This window comes from Puma concolor, unplaced genomic scaffold (genome assembly GCF_028749965.1).
Source record: "Puma concolor isolate L17-30 unplaced genomic scaffold, mPumCon1.1.hap2 unalloc_scaffold_74, whole genome shotgun sequence".
NCBI classification, from domain to species: domain Eukaryota; kingdom Metazoa; phylum Chordata; class Mammalia; order Carnivora; family Felidae; genus Puma; species Puma concolor.
Genome location: NW_028240285.1, coordinates 1 through 7500, shown reverse-complemented (window position 1 = coordinate 7500; position 7500 = coordinate 1). Strand labels below are relative to the sequence as shown.

General features: G+C 63.2%; 1 long non-coding RNA gene across 1 annotated transcript in view; it reads left to right on the top strand.

Moving 5' to 3' along the window:
• Positions 1 to 1158, top strand: part of LOC147571000 (uncharacterized) — a 1210-nt gene extending 52 nt beyond the window's left edge. The window contains exons 1-2 of the long non-coding RNA XR_015247807.1: positions 1 to 43; positions 457 to 1158. The exon at positions 1 to 43 is cut by the window's left edge and continues 52 nt beyond it. This is a non-coding gene — a long non-coding RNA (uncharacterized LOC147571000). The remainder of the gene's footprint in view (positions 44 to 456) is intronic.
• The last annotated feature ends 6342 nt before the right edge of the window (positions 1159 to 7500 follow it).

Here is a 7500-nt window from a genome sequence, read left to right as displayed (position 1 = left end):
ACTCCCTCACTCCACCATCGTGGTGCCCGGACGCCCCCTGCCTGTTGGTCGCTTTTATACTACCCAAAGAGGTCGACGGGGTGGGCGGTGGGGCTTGAGGAAGCTGTTTGGGAGTACATGGATGGAAATGGGAACAGTTGTAGTTAGAAGGAATGGGAAGGGGGGGGTGGGTGTGCGGGGGCGGGTGGGTGGGGGGGTGTGCGTGGGCGGGGGGGTGTGCGGGGGCGGGGTGGCTGGGTGTGCGGGGGTGGGGGGTGTGCGGGGGCGGGGTGGGGGGTGTGCGGGGGCGGGGTGGGTGGGTGTGCGGGGGCGGGGTGGGTGGGTGTGCGGGGGCGGGGGGGGGTGGAGGGTGGGTGGGTGTTTTCACGCGCGCACGGGAGGGGCGGAGGGGCAGAGGGGCAGAGGATAGGATCTCAAGATCATTTTGGAAATATCAACCTGTGTTAATTCTCCGAGCACCTTCAACAGAAGTATTTGGTGTTAAAAGACGACCACAGAGGGACAACTCAAAACACCACCTCTGCGGCTGAGGGGCCCCCGGACAGACAGGGAGGGTCAGGACCGGAAGGACAGCTTCCCTCCTTCCTGGAACCCAGAGGGGAAGGCAGAAGTGCTCCCCCACCCCGACTTAGAGTTGAGGCTCTGCCACACTCAGGCGGTGCTAGTCGCCCACTCTCTTGCTGTCGAGAAGGAATTCCTGTTCTCCTGTGGGGTCATGTAGTTCGGGGAACTTCCCAAGCCGCTCAGCTCACAAGAACACCTACGCCCGGTGTCATGAACTCCCTCCCTCACACTCGCCATCCCCCTCTGAAGCCCAGAAGGGAAAGAAAAAGAAAACGTCGACTGCCTGCCTGCCTGCCTACATTTACTATTCTATGTGTTGCCTCACCTATGAACACTGGAAACACAACTCGCGTGCCAAAATTCCCATCCTTGTAAGGGCACCTGGGTGCCTCACTCGGTAAGGCGTCCGAGTCTTGCCTCAGGTCATGATCTCGGGGTTCTTGAATTTCAGCCCCCACATCTGGCTCTGTGCTGACACCTTGGAGCCTGCTTGGTGATCCATTCTCTCCCTCCCTACCCCCTCTCTCCCACTCACTCACTCAACTGGAATGAATGCATACGTAATAAGTAAATAAATGTATATGTGTGTGTACACTTCAGCGGGCTCTCTTAGTCTACTACTCACAAAGCTATGGGACCATCACTGTTCATTCCAAACTATTTCCATCGCCTCAAAGAGAAAGAAACCCCACGCCCCCCTCTTCCTCCCCCCCCCCCCCAAGTACCTTCGACACTGACTCGAGGTTTCTCAACAGCCTTGCTAGCCCTAGCAATGTTTCCAAGCACTGGTGCTCCCCAACACCCCCCCCCCCCCCCCCGTCAAAGAACTCCCCTAATTCAGGCACTTCCGGGTTGTTCCAACACCTGGAACGGCGGGGGGGGGGGGGGGGGGGGAGGAGAGACTGCTGTGTTGGGGGGGGCGGCACGGGACACAGAAGCACTCTGAATCCCCTTCCCTTTGCCTCTCTTCCATCTGGGGTTTCCTGAGGTGTATCCTTTGACGCCATCACTCATCTATGAGAAATGAGAAAAAGAGGACCGAACGTGGCTAGATCGTTTTCCATAGCCTGATACGCATACCCACACGCACGCCAAAAGAAACGAAAATTGCGATCCGCTGGAAGGTCAAACGACGGCAGAGTGGTGCGATTAATGACGCTACACTCACACGATACGAGACCATGCGGCTGTTACAGATTATGTTGGCAGAGAGGTTTTCGTAGCACGGGAATCCGCTTGCGCTGTTCTGATACTTCATGACGACCGGTGGGTGGGAAACCTTCTACGTAGGGTGAGCTCTCTTGTATCCGAAGACACCAAATCATCATTTCAAAGGCTACGGGTGGTGAGATCGCTCTGGCTTGCAACTTCTTACCCCCTATGTTGTTCTCCAGGATTGCATTTCAGCTTCCTCCCTTATCCGAGCCAACGACCCTACCTGGTTTTTATGTATTTATTTCTTTTTAAAGAGATTCAGTACGACATTGGGTCCTAAACGGAGGCAGAGCTTTGGCTACTGGTCTCAGAAACGATGATTGTCTCTATATTTGTATGGATTCCGCCAAACTTGTGCCTCTCACGCCTTTCCTCTCGCTACATAACGTCTTAAGATGCAGGGAGCCCGCTCAGGTGGGACCGCCGCTTGTGGAAAGAGTCATCGGGGCAAAATAGTGAAAGCAGCGCCGATAAAGAATATGTTGCGGGTTAGACACATATTCCCGTTTCATCCCCACCCCCCATCGATCAATCACTTACTCCCCTTTGATGCCATGTTTTGTGTATTCCTGTATTTGTGGATGGGTTTTCAAAGATTTTATTATAACTAAGCGCGACATCCAGCGTGGGACTCGAACTCGCAACCCACGACATACAGTTGCACGATCCACCACCTGTGCCCACCAGGCATCCTGATGCCACGTTTTCTTTCTTTGCCTCCCTGCCGGCCGGCCTGCCTCCCTCCCTCCCTGCCGGCCGGCCTGCCTGCCTCCCTGCCGGCCTGCCTCCCTCCCTGCCGGCCGGCCGGCCTGCCTGCCTCCCTGCCGGCAGGCCTGCCTGCCTGCCGGCCGGCCTGCCTCCCTCCCGGCCTGCCTGCCGGCCTGCCTCCCTCCCTCCCTCCCTCCCTCCCTCCCTCCCTCCCTCCCTCCCTCCCTCCCTCCCGGCCTGCCTGCCGGCCTGCCTCTCTCCCTGCCTCCCGGCCTGCCTGCCGGCCTCCCTCCCGGCCTGCCTGCCGGCCTGCCTCCCTCCCTTCCGGCCTGCCTGCCGGCCTGCCTCCCTCCCTCCCTCCCGGCTTGCCGGCCGGCCTGCCTGCCTCCCTGCCGGCCTGCCTCCCTCCCTGCCGGCCGGCCGGCCTGCCTGCCTCCCTGCCGGCCTGCCTGCCTGCCTCCCTGCCGGCCTGCCTCCCTCCCTGCCGGCCGGCCGGCCTGCCTGCCTCCCTGCCGGCAGGCCTGCCTGCCTGCCTCCCTGCCTGCCTGCCGGCCTGCCTGCCTCCCTGCCGGCCGGCCTGCCTCCCTCCCGGCCTGCCTGCCGGCCTCCCTCCCTCCCTCCCTCCCTCCCTCCCTCCCTCCCTCCCGGCCTGCCTGCCTGCCGGCCTGCCTCTCTCCCTGCCTCCCGGCCTGCCTGCCGGCCTCCCTCCCGGCCTGCCTGCCGGCCTGCCTCCCTCCCTTCCGGCCTGCCTCCCTCCCGGCCTGCCTGCCGGCCTGCCTCCCTCCCTCCCTCCCTCCCGGCTTGCCGGCCGGCCTGCCTCCCTCCCTGCCGGCCGGCCTGCCTCCCTCCCTGCCGGCCGGCCTGCCTGCCTCCCTGCCGGCCGGCCTGCCTGCCTCCCTCCCTCCCTGCCTCCCGGCCTGCCTCCCTCCCTCCCTGCCGGCCGGCCTGCCTGCCTCCCTGCCGGCCGGCCTGCCTCCCTCCCTCCCTGCCGGCCGGCCTGCCTGCCTGCCTCCCTGCCTGCCTGCCGGCCTGCCTGCCTCCCTGCCTCCCGGCCTGCCTGCCTGCCTCCCTGCCGGCCTGCCTCCCTCCCTGCCGGCCGGCCGGCCTGCCTGCCTCCCTGCCGGCAGGCCTGCCTGCCTGCCTCCCTGCCTGCCTGCCGGCCTGCCTGCCTCCCTGCCGGCCGGCCTGCCTCCCTCCCGGCCTGCCTGCCGGCCTCCCTCCCTCCCTCCCTCCCTCCCTCCCTCCCTCCCTCCCGGCCTGCCTGCCTGCCGGCCTGCCTCTCTCCCTGCCTCCCGGCCTGCCTGCCGGCCTCCCTCCCGGCCTGCCTGCCGGCCTGCCTCCCTCCCTTCCGGCCTGCCTCCCTCCCGGCCTGCCTGCCGGCCTGCCTCCCTCCCTCCCTCCCTCCCGGCTTGCCGGCCGGCCTGCCTCCCTCCCTGCCGGCCGGCCTGCCTCCCTCCCTGCCGGCCGGCCTGCCTGCCTCCCTGCCGGCCGGCCTGCCTGCCTCCCTCCCTCCCTGCCTCCCGGCCTGCCTCCCTCCCTCCCTGCCGGCCGGCCTGCCTGCCTCCCTGCCGGCCGGCCTGCCTCCCTCCCTCCCTGCCGGCCGGCCTGCCTGCCTGCCTCCCTGCCTGCCTGCCGGCCTGCCTGCCTCCCTGCCTCCCGGCCTGCCTGCCTGCCTGCCTGCCTCCCTGCCTGCCTGCCGGCCTGCCTGCCTGCCTGCCTCCCTGCCTCCCGGCCTGCCTGCCTGCCTCCCTCCCTGCCGGCCGGCCTGCCTGCCTCCCTCCCGGCCTGCCTGCCGGCCTGCCTCCCTCCCTCCCTCCCGGCCGGTCTGCCTGCCGGCCTGCCTGCCTCCCTCCCTGCCAGCCGGCCTGCCTGCCTCCCTGCCGGCCGGCCTGCCTGCCTCCCTCCCGGCCTGCCTGCCGGCCTGCCTCCCTCCCTCCCTCCCGGCCGGTCTGCCTGCCGGCCTGCCTGCCTCCCTCCCTGCCAGCCGGCCTGCCTGCCTCCCTGCCGGCCGGCCTGCCTCCCTCCCTGCCGGCCTGCCTCCCTCCCTCCCTCCCGGCCGGCCTGCCTGCCTGCCTCCCTGCCGGCCTGCCTGCCGGCCTGCTGGCCGGCCTGCCTCCCTCCCTCCTGGCCGGCCTGCCTGCCTCCCTGCCGGCCGGCCTGCCTCCCTCCCTGCCGGCCTGCCTCCCTCCCTGCCGGCCGGCCTGCCTCCCTCCCTGCCGGCCGGCCTGCCTGCCTCCCTGCCGGCCTGCCTCCCTCCCTGCCGGCCGGCCTGCCTGCCTCCCTGCCGGCCTGCCTCCCTCCCTGCCGGCCGGCCTGCCTGCCTCCCTCCCTGCTGGCCGGCCTGCCTGCCTCCCTCCCTGCCGGCCGGCCTGCCTGCCTCCCTGCCGGCCTGCCTCCCTCCCTGCCTCCCGGCCTGCCTCCCTCCCTCCCGGCCGGCCTGCCTGCCTCCCTGCCGGCCTGCCTCCCTCCCTGCCGGCCGGCCTGCCTGCCTCCCTCCCTGCCGGCCGGCCGGCCTCCCTGCCTGCCTGCCTCCCTCCCTGCCTCCCGGCCTGCCTCCCTCCCTCCCGGCCGGCCTGCCTGCCTCCCTGCCGGCCTGCCTGCCGGCCTGCCTGCCGGCCTCCCTCCCTCCCTCCCTCCCTCCCTCCCGGCCGGCCTGCCTCCCTCCCTGCCTCCCGGCCTGCCTCCCTCCCTCCCTGCCGGCCGGCCTGCCTCCCTGCCGGCTGGCCTGCCTCCCTCCCTGCCGGCCTGCCTCCCTCCCTCCCTCCCGGCCGGCCTGCCTCCCTCCCGGCCTGCCTCCCTCCCTCCCGGCCTGCCTGCCTCCCTCCCTCCCGGCCTGCCTGCCTCCCTGCCGGCCGGCCTGCCTGCCTCCCTGCCGGCCGGCCTGCCTCCCTCCCTCCCGCCCGGCCGGCCGGCCGGCCTGCCTGCCTGCCTGCCTCCCTCCCGGCCTGCCTGCCTCCTTCCCGGCCTGCCTGCCTCCCTGCCGGCCGGCCGGCCTGCCTCCCTCCTGGCCTGCCTGCCTCCCTCCCTGCCGGCCGGCCTGCCTGCCTGCCTCCCTCCCTGCCTCTAAGTCCAACTAAAACATGAAGTCTGTGATGTGGGAGCTGTAGCCATCTGGTTCTTCTTATATCCCGATCACAGACCAAAGAACGATCTTTGCCATAGATTAGTGTTTTCAATAAATCATCTGTCGATGGCTATCGATAAAGGAAATTGTCAACTTTTAACGGCTGTGGACCCTGCTCCTGGGCACCCAGGGAAGCTAGGCTTTAACATTTACCAAGCTCCAAATGACCCTGTCAAACCCCAAAGCGTGTGCTCTGTTTCTGCCCTGAGCACACGTTGCATGTCCGCTTCGTTTAAATAAACAACAACAAAAATGGATCAAAGGGGTGACTTGGCTGGCTGGCTCCCTCAGCTAGGTCAGGGGAGCGGGTGACTCTTCATTGCCGGGCTGTGAGTTCGGGCCTTATGTTGGGTGTGAAGAGGACATAAAAACAAAACCAATCCATCAGTCAGTCAGTCAGCTGAGAATTAAAAAGGAGCCTTCCAAACATACGATGAGAAAATGGAAGAAAACCTCCCTGGATCCCCAAAGATTAAAGTCATACAGCTTTGCACATACTGAAAACAGAAAATAAACCCTGTAAAAATTTTCTGCCGTGTCTTTCGTCATTATACCTCGTAACAACAACAACAACAACAACAACAACAACAACAACAACTCCTCCTCCTCCTCCTCCTCCTCCTCCTCCTCCTCCTCCTCCTCCATCCATTCTATTTAAGAATTCCCAACACTGACAACTCTTATAAAGACCATCCAAGCACGGGACACAGAACTGCATTAGACCACATTCTTATGGCTACCTGACAGACATTAGAACTTCCACCCTTCGTGGTGACCCCCCGAGCTCACTGATGAGCTCTGCTTCCGAGTACTCCCGTGAAGCACACCACAAGCTCAGTCCGTGTTCACGGGACCACACTTAACAGATCGGGAACAGAACAGAACACACACCATACGGCGTTCACAGCAGCTGACGGAAGGGCAGGGGAAATACAAGTACCTCACACATCCAACTAATGGGGTTCTCTGAGAACAAAACTCTCTTTACGTCTTCCAACGTCTTCCAATGGGTGTGGATGTCCTTTGGATGCAGAAAACATTCGCACGTCATTTGCTATCGTTGCTCTCGGCACGCTCTTGCACCGAGGCCAAGGGACTGAGAGATGCATCTTGCCAGGTTAAAAAAAATCTATCCATCGTGTGCCACCGCCACTGAGTCTCTGCACGCACTCTCTCCTTTTCTCACTCACACTAGCCTTTCGTACTTTGGCACCACTGTCGTTCGAACACGAGGATCAGAAAACACAAGGTTTCAGAAGTTCAAACAGCCTTCTGGTTGCATAGCACACCCTTGCATTCATAGCATGGATACGACTCCGCGAAATAAAGAGTAGTGGATATAAATGGGACACCCAAGGTCAAAGTCACAGCCTGTATGGTGTGAAGACGAATTCAAGAGTGAGAAAGCACGTAGACGGAAATATTCCTTCCTATGGCAGAATATTTACAGCACTGCTTTCAATGAAGTGCTTCTCCCGTAAACATTTGAAATGAGATCAACGGCACAGATTCAATGAAGGCTTCATACTGTACTTCTGCATAGGAAGGGGTACAAGTGTCACAAACTACAAACGAAAGCAAAAAGACCAAACACTGTGACACCAGATCTCCAAAAAGGAGGTTTTCCTGGGGGTGGGGAATTAATGTGGTGGGGTTCCAATTAAAACAAGGAAAAAAGAGTGTACCTATAATGAATGGTTTCCATAGTGAACACGCACAAAGAATTCACTTGACGAGTCCAGGGATACAATATTACAGGAGAAATCCTTTGATGTCCATTGTAGCCTGTGTGTGTGTGTGTGTGTGTGTGTGTGTGTGTGTGTGTGTGTGTGTGAGAGAGAGAGAGAGAGAGAGAGAGAGAGAGAGAGAGAACGAGAACCAATCAGGCA